Raw genomic sequence first — 14,320 nt, 5'->3', positions numbered from 1 at the left:
AAGCCCGTGCGCAGCAACGAAGACCCAACGCAGCCAAAAATAAATAAACAAGTAAATACATTTATAAAAGAAAAAAAAAGACTCCGTGCCTCCACTGCAGGGGGCACCAGTTCGATCCTTGGTCAGGTAACTAAGATCCCACGTGCCGCATGGTGCAGCCAAAAAAAAAACAAAAGGAAGTTGACAAGCTATCTGGGCGCCTATTTAAAAAAAAACAAAGGAAGCTCCAGAAGGAGCCATGGCCCACCGCCATGTATCCTCCCTCCCACCCATCCCTCATGCTATAGAATGAGCAATTGCTAACATTTCCTGAGCACTTACTACAAGCCAGGCCCTATGTAGAATTTCATTTGATCCTCACAGGAGCGCTGTGAGATAGGCACTATCACCAGGCCCGTTTACAGATGCAAACAACTGAGGCACAGAGAGGCTGAGTTATTTGTCCAAGGTCACGTGGCTACTAAGGCACAAAAGCTAGGATTCAAAAGCAGATTGTCTGTCCCCACATGCTATATGCTTAACTACTACACGCTGCCTCCCAGGCCCCGCAGAGTCCCAAATGTGTGTGTCTGCCTCAGGCTAGCCCAAATCAACCCTGCATTGCGCCCAGTTATCCCCATCCCAAGACAATGGTGGTTATGTTTGAGGAAAGCCCTTAATAACGCTGTCAAACACCAGTGAGTATTGTTATTAATGATAACATCAACAACGACTCCTCTCCCAGCCATTGCTTCCTATCTCCATCATCCACTTTCCAGCCTCCAGTAGAATCCTCTACTTGTGGTCCTCTCAGCCACACATTTAGGGTGGAGTGTGCCCATGCGCTCTGCCCCTCCCATCATGTCCTGACCCATCCTGTCCCCCTCCCTCTCCATCCTTCCTGGAGGCACCCTCACAGCATTGACACCTGCCCATTTCCCTCAGACCGTTTCCTGCTAACACCCCCTGTCCCTCCCAGCAGCCAGTGGCTTCTCCCCCAAGGGACTGGACTGATTGTTTCCCAGACCCTGGAGGGGCAGGATCTGGGATTCTGATTCCAGGCACGCCCTTCTGCTCTGCAAATTTGGGGAGTTGGTTCCAAGGCAACCTTGAAATCCAGCCACAGGAAAGCCCACAGAATACTGAATTCCAAAGAAGCTCTCTGAGAATTCCAAGTTTGAGGATTTGGAAACTCCCAGACCCCAAGTTCTAGGAATAGCCAAACCCTCAGGATTCTGAGGTGGCGACCTTGGGAATTTTGATCTCAGGACTTCTGATTCCAGTCTCTTGTGGAACCTTTATTTTTCACTTCCTCAGGCCATTTGTGTGATTTCAATGTTACCAATTTTGAAAGCTGGAAGTAGATTTAAAAATCCCTCCCCAAATAGAGCAATAAAATTTCTATAAATGTTGTAAGGAGAAATTTTTTTTTAATCCTAAATATGCAGATATTTGAATATTTGTAAATCTCATTATTTTAATGCAGAGCAGTGGTGACTTAGTCGGAGCATCACTGAGAATGTGACCAACGTTTGGGCTATTAGAGATGTGAATGCCCCAAAAGGCACATGTGCAAGATTCCCCCCCAACCTATGTTTTTCCAGTTTTCCCCCCACTGGACCCTTATATCTCTTTGTCTTAGAGTGAGTGTGAGCACAATCCTAGGGGTGAAGCTTCTGGGATATCTGGGGTGGTCGGGGAGGAGGGGTGAATTGTACAATGTCTTCTCTGAAACTCAGGAAATTCCCGGCTTAGGTCCTCCCCCGAGCCTGGCCTGGGGCCAGGGCTCCCATAGTTCCCAGGCCCAACATCACTGTCCTTCAACTGGGGCCTGAGGTCCTGCCCCCTGGCCCTGCTGGTAATGGGAAGGGGATGGAGACCCTAGGAAGCCTTCCTCTTGTGGCTCCTTCGCTGCCTCTTAGTGTTTCTGTGGCAGAACAGGGCTGGTCGCCAACCTTGCTTGGCCCAGGAAGGAGTCGAAGTAGCTGGAAGGGAAGAATGAGGACTGGGGTGGGAGTGGGGGGTGGTCAGAAAGGAAAAAGTCATTGGAGGTCAGTGAACCAGCAACAAGTCAGGCTGAGTGATTAGGGTCGGATTTCACAGCCTGAGGCTTATGACTGGGGCCAGGATTGGTGGGGGAGGGGACTGAAGGAAAGGGACAGACTGACCTACAGAGTTGGGACTCTCTGTTGGGACAGAAGAGCTTACATTGAATGGGGAGAGGGACAGGGACACATGGAAGGGGTTAGCGGTTTCACGTGAGACTTAGACGGTCTGAGACATGCCTTCTCACCAGCACCTGCCACTGGAGGAACTTGCGGGGGTGGCGGGAGCCCGGGCTCCTGCACCTGCTCTCTTTTTCCAGCTCCCTTGTCTCCAGCCCCTCATCTGGCTCTTTTCTCCAGATGTCCTCTCAACGCCCCCTTTCTCTGGCTACCCTGGCCTGCTCCCCACCCCCACCCCCCCGCCGCAAACTGCTTTCCCCAGCCCAGCCCAATTTTCCACCCCCAACTTCTCTTCCTCAGTCCCCCCAGATCAGTGGCTTCTCCAGCCTGCCTCTCCGATCGCTCTTCTCTGGCCCTGGATCCCCTAGCCCTAGCCCCGTCAGAACCCCTAAACCCTCCCCCGGCACCCTTCTCAGTCCCCCTTTCCAGCGCGACCGCTTTCCCGAGCCCCGCATCCCGCCGGAGCCCGGCACGAACCCGATTCGGAAGAGCAGCCGCTGGCTACGCGCCATGAACAGGCTGCGGAGGGTCCGCCGCGCTCGGCAGCTGCTGGGGCTCACGAGCAGGACGAGGACCAGGAGCAGCAGCCCGCAGCTGGCGACCCACAGCCACGACGAAGGCCAGCCTTGCCAGGCCATGCTGGGGGTAGGCGCCCGAGGCCGCCCAGGGGGCGGGGCGGGGCGTTGCTAGGCGACGGCTCGGCCCAGGCCCCCACTTGGGGAACCTGAGGGGTTGGGGCCACGCCCCCTGCACCCGCAAGCTGGGGGACTGGGGGCGTTCTGGTCCGGCCCCTCCATTGGCTCGCGTTCGCACCCGCCCACTCGCCGCCCCTGGCCTGGTGCACGCCCGGAATATCACCCGGCTGCAGGCGGCCTGGCCCCGCCCCCGGCTGGCCGATCGGGAGGCGTGGCCGGAGCCGGCTTCTGATCTGCGCTAATCCCGGTATAAAATCGCTGGAGTCCGGGGCTCGGCCCCACACCCTCCCACCTTCCCCCAACGGGGAACTCTGAGAGAGGCCCTGGAATGGGCCTCTTGGCGGGAAACCGTAGCCTCATAAACTTTTTCAGCTGGAAGGAACCTGGGCGATCACATGGGTCAGCTGCCATTCATTCTTTTTATTCATTCACTAAATTACTTTTCTGTGTCCTCCTTTGTGCCAGGCACTGTGCCAGGCTCTGAGAATGCAAGGGTCAAAGACACACAATCTCTTCATTCCTGGAGCCTACAATCTAGAATCCAGCAGAGAAACAAACCAAATAAGCAAACAAATATAATTATATATGTATTTATCTATACTTACATATACATGTATATATACACATACATAGCTACCTGTGTGTGATTACAAATTGTGGTGCTATAAAGAAATCGAACAGAAGGGGCAATGATATGGAGGACAGAGAGAGCCAATTTAGATGGGGGAGGGCCTCCCTGAGCAGGTGACATGTAAGCCATGCCCTGAAGGATAAGAAGAGGCCACAGAGGCTGAGGGAGTGATTCGACCAAGATTATACAGCAATGGATGGCAGAGGCAGGACTAGGACCCAAGGTATCCCAAGACCAGTGGGGTTTCCACCTCATTAACCACCGCCCCTCCACACCATGCTGCCTTACCAATGAGTTCTAGAAGTTGTTAAGGTCAGTGGGTTGGAAGGAATTGTAAAGACAGGTGTGGTGACATCTACAGATTTGGGCAAACCGGAGCTAAGGTTGGGCTCTTTCTGGCTCCAGCTCTAGCCCTAGCCCAGCACAGGGAGGGAAAGAAATCTGCAAACAGTGAAGGTAGCTATCTCCCCAGCGGGGAGATAGTTGGGGAGGGAAGCAGGGGAGGCACTGCTCTTGTTTTCTTCTCTTGCTTTTTGGGCTTCGGCCTGTGCTCTGGCCTGAGAGAGGCTAGATAACCTGACCCCCAAATCACACTTTTTCTCTCCCTCTGATGTACCCTTATTAGATAGCTGAATCTAAAGACTGAGTCCCCAGTGTGGAGAGTATAGAGGTATAGGATCATTACACACAATGAACTGGAGGCCTCATTCCTCCCCCCGCCCCAAAAAAGCCAAGAGATGGGTTAAATTATCCCCAATGAATTGTAATCCCAACACCGAATCCTGGGTTTCATTCAGTAACCCCAGACATGAAGTTTCTCTTATGTGAATACATCTTAAAGGCCGGAGCTATAGCCTGCTCCCTCCCTGTCTCCTTACCCACAATTCAGCTTCTTCTCAGTGTCTGGCACATAAAAGGCTCTCAATAAACAAAAATCAGATAGAATTGAATTAAACCCCTGTGTATGCCGCAAAAGAGGCGGGAGTGAGAAGACTGACAAGCTAGTTTGTAGAAGGCCCTTCCGGGCCAAGGGAGCTTGCATGTCTCTAAATCCGTGTCTAGACATGCAAAGTGAAGAATTACAGAACCTCATCAAAAGTCACTGTGAACACACTTTTCTGCAGGTAAGGCTGTGCCAGGCATTATATTGAGAAATTAAAACACAGTCCCTGTCATCTGAAACAGGAAATGCAGGCTCAAGCATGAGCCTGCAGAGATACAGAGACGACTGAATCCTAAATCTAATCTCATGCTACACACACATTTACAAGATTATAGCTAATCATCCAAGATACATTTTAGGAAATGCAGGGAGCTGGACAAGGCTGGGGATAAGGAATGAGAGTGGGTGTTTTGGGGGACTCATGCAGGGCTAGGAAGCCACCCTCCCCTCCCCCGGCCTGTTCTGGAAGACTTCCAGAACGAATCTGCTCCAAATCTGCTTTGGTTTCACCTCCTCTCCCATGAGAATCTTCTGCCCCAGCCAGACTGATGCTTCATTATTCACCCCCTCCTACACTTTATACCTGATAATACCTCATTGCTTGCAGACATTTGGCTTGGGGGGCACTGTCAAGGTTAAGGTCTGCCTCTGTTTGGCAGATCTTTTACTTTGCTGAGATCTCCTCTCATTATCCACAGTTGTTATTGGAAACCTCAGGCCCAGCTCCAATTCCTTTACTTTCAACCAATATGCTTTTTAGGGTAAATAATTTCTGTGCCCACCCACCCCTCTACCCCTTTTCTCACTCTATATAAGCAAACTCGAGTACCTCCTTGCCTAAAAAACTTCTCTTGGGGCTTCCCTCGTGGTGCAGTGGTTAAGAATCTGCCTGCCAACGCAGGGGACAAGGGTTCAAGCCCTGGTCCGGGAAAATCCCACATGCCACGGAGTAGCTAGACGCCTGTGCCACAACTACTGAGCCTGCGCTCTAGAGCCCGCGAGCCACAACTACTGTGCTCACGTGCCACAGCTACTGAAGCCCACGCACCTAGAACCCGTGCTCCGCAACAAGAGAAGCCACCGCAATGAGAAGCCCGTGCACCACAACAAAGAGTAGCCCCCGCTCGCCGCAACTAGAGAAAGCCCACACGCAACAACGAAGACCCAACGCAGCCAAAAATAAAATAAAGAAATTAAAACAAAACAAACTTCTCTTGACCTTGGGTCCCTATCTAGATTCTGTTCTGCCTTTATCTTAACACAACCTAGTTTCCTGAAAGACTGTTTCCGTGGGTGTGGTAGATTGATTGCATTTCGGTTCTCAATTCTTCATCTCTCCCTGAAAACACACCCTTCACCATGTGACTATGCACCATCTCCATGGAGGTGAAATATTTCTCCCGCACCACTGATGTTGGGCTTGACCTTGTGACTTGCTTTGGCCAATGGAATGATACAAGCAGAGGTCTTAAATGTGCTATTACAGTTGAACTTGGTCTCTGTAGCCATGCCTTTCACCATGAGAACATCCCTCGGGTAGTTAGTTGCTGGTTTAAGGAGAGTGAAAGACACATGGAAGTGACCTGATCCCACTCACAGCTTGGAAGCCAGCCCAGCCTAGATGAGCTGAAACTTAACCTGCCCACAGGGGCACGAATGAGAAGTACATGCTTGTTGTTGTATGCCCCTCAGTTTTGGATTTGCTTGTTATGCGGCATTATTGCAACAATAGCTAACACTGACAGTGGGAAGCAGAAAGATTAGTTATTAGTGGTGCTGAAAGCAAGGTGCTTAGATAACTGATTAGCTATTTGGAAAAGAGCAATTTAGACCCATGCTTCACAGAATACACCAAAATAAATGCCAGGTGAATTAAAGTGCTAAGGACATAAAATTAAAACATAGCAAATTAGAAGAAAATTAAATACATGTCCAATCTCTGGACAGTGGAAGACTTTCTAGGGCTAAAAGCAATATAAGTGTTTTTCTAATTTTCTTTAATAGGCATATGTTACTCTTAAACTCAGACAAAAAGCAACTGAAGACTTAACAAGGGAAAGAATTACTCTTCTGGCTCCTTAAAAAAAAATTTAACCTTTATGTTATGAGATAATATGAACAAAAGAAAAAGCCAAAAAAAAAATTTTGTGGAAAATACTTGTCTCAAATTTGTCAAAAAGTTAATCTACTTAATATATAAAGACCTTAAATAAATGAGAGAACACAGACCCCCAATTAATAAAGGGATAAATGGCTAATATATACATGAAAAAATGTTAAACCTCAAAAGAATCAAGGAAATGCAAGCTAAACAATGAGATAAGATTTTCATCTATCAAAATAGCAGAGATTAAAGACAGTAATACAATTCTGAAGGCTTCTAAGAATATGGGAAGATGAGTATTTATACATTACTTCTGGAGGTATCAACTGGTACAGTTTTCTAGAAAGCAATTCCCAACATGCATCAAGGCTTTAAAAATATTCATATCCTTTGACTCAGTAATTCCTTTTTAGCCACCTGCCCAAAAGATCTGCCCCAAATATATCATTTGAAATGTACACAATGGTGACGTTGTAAACAGCCAACAGGTCCGGCAGTAAGGGAAGAGTTAAGGTTCTGCGAACATCTGTGCAGCTTTAAAATGTTGTTTATAGTTAAAACCCAATGTATTGCATGATCCTGGACCAGAAAAAGGACGCTGGGGGACAACTGGTAACATTTGAGTAAAGACGGTAAAGGGATTTTTAGAATTGTATCAATGTTAATTTCCTGGTTTTGATACTAACACTGTAGTTAAAAGTAAGAAGTGAACATTTGGGGAAGCTAGGTGTCAGGTGTATGGGACCTCCTTGTACTTTTTTGCAAGTATTTTGTAAGCCTGAAATGACTTCAGAATAAAAAGTTAAAAAAAACCAAAACACAATACACACATATAGAACAGTGTTCATATGTCGATAAACATTGTTTTTAAAAAACGATACAGGGGACTTCCCTGGTGGTCCAGTGGTTAAGACTCTGCGCTTCCACTGCAGGGCGCATGGGTTCAATCCCAGGTGTGTGTGAGGGGAGGAGATCCCGCAAGCCAGCGAGGCCAATAATTAATTAATTAATTAATGCTTGACATAGTGCCTGGTACAACTAAGCATTCAATAAATTAAAAAAAATACAGGTGTGGCAGATCCTGTTGGATGATTACTACCCATTCTCCAACTCTCCCTTTTTTCCTTGCTAACCCCTGTTTTGCCTATGAACAGTCATAGTTTCCAAGTGAGCCCCTCCCCAGCCCTGGTGGGTGGATCCTGATTGGTCCAAGCCAACTGGCGCTCTCATTGCCCTGCCAAATGATTGGTTAGACCGAGGAATATGACGCAATTCTTGACATCAGATAATAATAGCAAATATTTTTAGAGCACAAATCATGTGCCAAGCATTGTTCTAAGTGCTTTACACAGATTGTCAGTTCTCATGACAACCTTATGAATCAAACACGGGTATAATTCCCATTGGCAAAGAACACCAAGGCACCAAGAGATCAAGTCAGTTGCTCCAGGTCACACGGTGATTTGCTCCAGGTTGAGATGGGGAGGGAAATAGGTTGGAGGCCTTCTAAATAGGCCTTTCCTAGTTTTCTAAACGGGATATAGGGACTTCCCTGGTGGCGCAGTGGTTAAGAATCTGCCAGCCAATGCAGGAGACACGGGTTCAAGCCCTGGTCCGGGAAGATCCCACATGCCGCGGAGCAACTAAGCCCATGTGCCACAACTACTGAGCCCGTGCACCACAACTACTGAAGCCCGCATGCCACAACTACTGAGTCTGCGTGGCTAGAGCCCTTGCTCTGCAACAAGAGAAGCCACCGCAATGAGAAGCCTGCACACCACAACGAAGAGTAGTCCCCGCTCACCGCAACTAGAGAAAAGCCCGCGCACAGCAACGAAGACCCAACGCAGCCAAAAATAAATAAATAAATAAATTTCTTTTTTAAAAAAACAAACAAAAAAACGGGATATACAGGGCTATGCTCTTTTCGTGCTCCAGGGTGCTGTCATTTGCCTGTGATTCCTGGAACTATGGCAGGCATTTTAGGACTGTGAGTAAGCAGCCTAAGAGGCTATTCCAACAGCTGAAGATGGCAGAGCAAAAGTGGGGATGGAACTAGTGTCCTTGAAGACATAACTGAGCCCCTAACTTAACCAGTCTGGATTGGCCCCTGGACTTCTTGTTATGTGAGATAAAAATTGTCCTTATTGTTCAAGCCACTTTTAGTTGGGTTTTTTGATACTTGCAGCCAAAAGCACCCAAGCTACTACTGTGGGTAAATTTTACATTTTAATCTAAAGTGGGAGGAAAAGCAGTATAAATTTTGTGTAATTGATATGACTGCTATAAGCAAAAATGCATAAAAATGTCTAAAATGCTATCAGTGATGATCTTCAATTGATGGGTTCATGTGGTATCACTTGTTTTATTTTTTTTATACTTTAAAAATATGTTCTGGGGACTTCCCTGGTGGCGCAGTGGTTAAGAATCCACCTGCTAAAAAAAAAAAAAAAAGAATCCACCTGCCAATGCAGGGGACACGGGTTCAATCCCTGGTCTGGGAAGATCCCACCTGCCGCAGAGCAACTAAGCCCGTGCACCACAACTGCTGAGCCCACGTGCGGCAACTACTGAAGCCCCTGTGCTCTAGGGACTGCATGTCGCAACTACTGAGCCCGCGTGCTGCAACTACTGACGCCCGCACGCCTAGAGCCCGTGCTCCCCAACAAGAGAAGCCACTGCAATGAGAAGCCCGCGTGCCGCAATGAAGAGCAGCCCCCACTTGCCGCAACTAGAGAAAGCCCACGTGCAGCAACGAAGACCCAACTCAGCCAAAAATAAATAAAACTTAAAAAAAATCACATTTGCATAAAAAGATATTTTCTGACCGTCTATGATGAGAAGGTAATACTATTTTAATTTTAAAAGTATTATTTTATTAAAAGAAAGAAAGTGTCCTCCTTGCTGCCTCTACTTTCACTTCCCATCTATTCTCAGGCCACCCCACTGAGCCTCTGCCCTCACCATTCCATCCGAATTTGGCTCTGACCCCTTGAACCTCAAACGCATTTGTCAATGTTCAGTCCTTGTCACTTAACCTCCGGGCAGAGCCTTCTTTCTTCTTCGCCTTCCCTGTGACAGTGTCTTCTGGTTCTCTTCTCGCATCCCTAGATGCTTCCCCCTCTGCTGCTGTCCCTCACATTCACTGCTTCCCCTGACTTCAGCAATCACTTGATATCACTCATTACTCCCAAAGAGAAATGTCCACCCCAGCTTCCCCCTGGAGTTCCAAACCTAAATGCCCATCCTCTTTCTGGTCATCTCCAAGTGTGGTGGGGCAGGTGTAGGGGGTGAGGGGCTTAGACTCTTCTCTGCAAAAAGGACTGATAGTTTGCACCGAGCTATTTACTAAGGATTAACCACAATTACCCAAGTAAAGGACATAGTGCCAAGTTCATCACGGGTACTTACTAAATGTTCACTGATGTTATTGTACCATGTATCATTCTTGCAACATCAAGGTCTGGTCCTCGTGAGTGCTCAGCCATCACCCAAATTTGGGCACTTCTGTCCCAACACGTGGTCCATCGTGGGCACCTCCAGCCCCTGTCCACCTTACTTAGGTTATCAGACAAAGGCTTTGGAAGCCCAGCTCTGAATTGGGTCTGCCCCCTGCTCAAAGCCAGTATCTGCAGCATTAAATTCACATGGCTTGGTTTAGCAATATGGTCTCAACCCAGGTTTCTAGTGTTTTGTGCTCCCGCCTCTCCCTTCCATGTCCCCAGCTTTCAGTCAGCCTGCAGTGGTCACTGTCCTGTACTCTTGCCCCCTTACACCTGCCTTACCACACCTGGAGAAGTCTTTTAAGGCTCACTTCTCAAGATGCCTTCCACCCCAGCACACATGATCTAAGACACTCCAGGAGTAACTGTAACTAATTAAGGCCCAGGTTCTCAGTCTGGGGAATTTAGCAGGCTCTCCCAGGGGGAGGAAGGAAGGAGGGTAAAGTTCAGGACCAGGGAGACTGATATGCCCCTACCTTTAAGTAACAGTTCCTTTAAAGCTAAAAGTAAATGCAACGTCCTCTTTGAAGCCCCTCTGATCACCACAACTCTTTGCAATGCCTGGTCACTAATCTACCTCGAGACTCTGGAAAAATGCCTGCCACCTAGTAGTCAAAAAGAAATGAATGGTTTGAAATGTTACCCTCACTACTTTCCACTTTGAATTAGGAGGAGCTGAGCTGGGGGAGCCACTGTGGCCTCCGAGCAGGCAGAAATGGTGCCCTGTGCTTCCTGGTGTGCCCGTCACCCCAGCACCTAGCGCCGACCCATTACAGAGGCATAAGTGTTTGCTCGGTGCGGGGCAAGGAAGAAGAACGGAACTAGCGTGTGTGACTGTCTGTTACGCCCTAGGCACGCACCAAGCCCTCGCATGTGTTATTTCATCGTCCTAAGATAATGGTGTCCTTACATTAATATGAACACACTGGCTCAGAGAGGCTGTGACTACCCCACACAGAGCTAGTAAATGACAGAGCCAGGTCCAGTCCTGGTTTTATCTGACCCGAGTCCAGGCTCTTTCCACTGAAACTGTTTTGCCAGCTGGGGTAGGGAGTGGAGTAGGGAGTGGGGTAGGAAGTGGTTCGGTCAGAGTGGTAACCGGAGGAGAACTTTATGGAAGGACTACTCTACAGGTGATGGGCAGGGGATAGGAAACACAAGGGACAGTGCAGTTCTCCAGGGCTAGGGACAGTGGGACTGTGTCACCACCTCTAGGTCCTGACAGGTGCGGGGAGTGAGCAGTTATGGAACTTGGAGGGACAGAGTTTCGAGGACAGGGCCACCTGACTGCAGTTGTGACCTCTGGTTGTGGGATGACCCTTTGGGCGGGAGAAGAACAAATACCCCAGCCCCACTGGCTCCTGGCCGACCCTCTCCTGTGGGGCTCTCCATTGGCCAAACCCAGCTGAAGCTGGAGGACAAAGGGCCCCCTGCTGTGTCCACCCAGGCCAGCCCTGAGCACAGTGGAGAAGGGTGGAGATGGGTTTGGGGACAAATGGAAGGTAGGCAGCCAAATGAGGCCAAAGAAGATATGTGGGTTTGGGGGCGTATTGACCCTTCAGAGGTGAAGGCCGGATACCACTTTTCACCCACTCACTGAGACAGCTCCTAACCGGCCTCCCTGCTCCCATGCTCCACCCCTCAACCCATTCTCCACTCAGAACCAGAGGGTTTTCTTAAAATACAGCCCAAATCATGTCCCTCCCCTATTCAAAACGATTCAATGGCTTCCCTATAAGGTAAAACTCCAAATCCTTAACAAGACCCAGGAGGTCCTGCAGATCTGGCCCTGCCCACCTCCCCCGTCTCCTCTTAGGCCATGCCCAGTGCTCACCACTCTCCAGGCACACGAGTCTCCTGGAAATTTCTGGAACACCCCAAGCTCTTTCAGCTTTCGAGTAGCCTCCACCGCCTTCACATAGCTTGTTCACTCAGGGAATAATAACAGCATGCCTGTCACTGCACACACACACACACACACACACACACACACACCATACACCTATACCCACACACTATATACACATATACCCCTACACACACACTATTCATACATATACCCACATATCACATACACACGTATACCATAAACACACCCATATGATACATGTACATATATACACATATACACACATTCACATACATACCACCCATGTATACTCCCAAACACACACATACATACCATACACACATCCATATCATACACACTCATACATACACACACCATACACACACACTATACACACTTGCACACAGTATATGCACACATACCACACACACACCATATATACACCCATACCACCCACACACACACACACACACACACACACACACACACACACACAGCCTGTGTGACTCAGGCTGCTCTTCGATGCCAGCTTCTCAGAGCAGCTGCCTTGGCCTCTCCAATCTAAGCGGGGTCCCCGTGTGCTGTTCTCTTGGGTGCTGAGTCCATTGTCCTTCAGTGCAGGTATTATTGTTTGTAACAATACATTTACTTGTGAGGTTAGTGACTAATGTCTATCTTCCCGACTGGTCTGCAAGCTCCAGGCGGGCAGGGGCTGTGCTTATTTCATCCACTCCTGTCTCCCCGTTGTTTAGCACAGCACCTGACACATAGTCTGCCCCTCAGAAATACCTGCTAAATTAGTATTAAAGGGTTGGGTTGAGTCCTGGCTCTGCCATCCCTAACTGTGAGCCCATCAGATGACATTTCACTGTTCTGAGCTCAGTTTCTTCTTAAATTAACTTTTTATTATGGAGAATGTAAAACATGTGAAGAAAGAGGAGAAAAGAGAAGGAGCTCTCATGTCCCCATTTTCTAGCTTCAACACTGGTCAACTTGTGGCTTTGGTTTCATTATCTGTAGACAAGGGAGATTAAAGTGATTTTAAGACTTTTTTGACCGTGACTCACAGTTAAGAAAGACATTTTTTTTTTTTACATGGAGACCCATACACAATACATATATAAATAAAACTGAAACAAAGTTACACAGAACAATAGCAATGCTTATAGTCTCATTTTTTTCTAGTCTTTTTTTGAATGTAGGTATCACCCACTTAATTGATGTTACTAATGGGTCATGACCAGCAGCATGAAAAACGCTGCACTGAATGATCTTCCACCTAGAAAATTGTTAAGGGTCTCCCTTTCCTTGCCAAGGGATGATAGCCAGATCCTGCCCCCTAGTGGTCATGTTTGGAAACTGATCGTGTCTTCCTAGAGGTCAATTTTTGACTGGGGAATAAATTCTTTCCAGGAAAAAGTACTGAGTGCAGGCCCTAGGCCATGCATCTGAGGTGGTGGGCTCTGAGACGAATTACAGCATAGACCCTGACCCCAAGAGTCTTCTCCCAACTGATGACCACAGTGTAATTGCTCTAGGTCTGTGCTGTCCAATATGGTAGCCACTAGGCACTGAATACTTAAAATATGGCTAGTGCAACTGAGAAATCTAATATTAATTTTAATTCATTTAAATTTAAATATAAAAATCGATACTTGTTCCAGTTACTGGAAAACACTCAAATATGTTTGGAACAAACTTTGTATGTCAATTCACTTTTTCAACTCTACATTTTATAAAATCTAGATAAAGATTCAATCTTTCTGATGAAAATTGAACATCCAAATTGAGATGTGCTGTAAGTGTACTCTACATACTGGATTTCAAAGACTTGGCATGAAAAAAATCTCATTAATAATTTTTTATACTGATTAAATGTTGAAATAACATTTTTAGATATGTTGGGTTAAATAAATATATTACTAAAATTAAATTCACCTGTTTCTTTTTACTTTTTAAGTGTGGCTACTGGAAATTTTTAAATTACTCATGTGGCTCACACCATATTTCTGTTGGACAGCACTCACAAAGCTGGAGTTCCTTTTGATATCCCTCCCTCCATCCCCTCCTGTGCATCTTGCATCCTTGATGGAGAAGGAGGAAGCCGCGAGAATCCTCGTTCAGACTGGGCTATGGATGGGGGTAGGGATTAGGAGTTCAATGTTGGACCTATTAAGGTTGACATGCCCATGACCTCACCACTCAGAGAGTGGTCCCCACACCAGCAGCCCAGCATCACCTGGAACACATTAGAAATGCAGACTCTCAGGCCCCACCCACCCTACTGCAGCAGAATCTGCATTTAACAAGATCCCCACGTGATCTGTTTGCACATAAATTTTGAGAAGCGGTCAGCTATTAGATAGCCAAGTGGAGATACAGGTGGCAGTT

This window comes from Balaenoptera physalus (genome assembly GCF_965194825.1).
Source record: "Balaenoptera physalus genome assembly, chromosome: 6".
NCBI classification, from domain to species: Eukaryota; Metazoa; Chordata; class Mammalia; order Artiodactyla; family Balaenopteridae; genus Balaenoptera; species Balaenoptera physalus.
Note: the sequence above shows the minus strand (reverse complement) of the source record.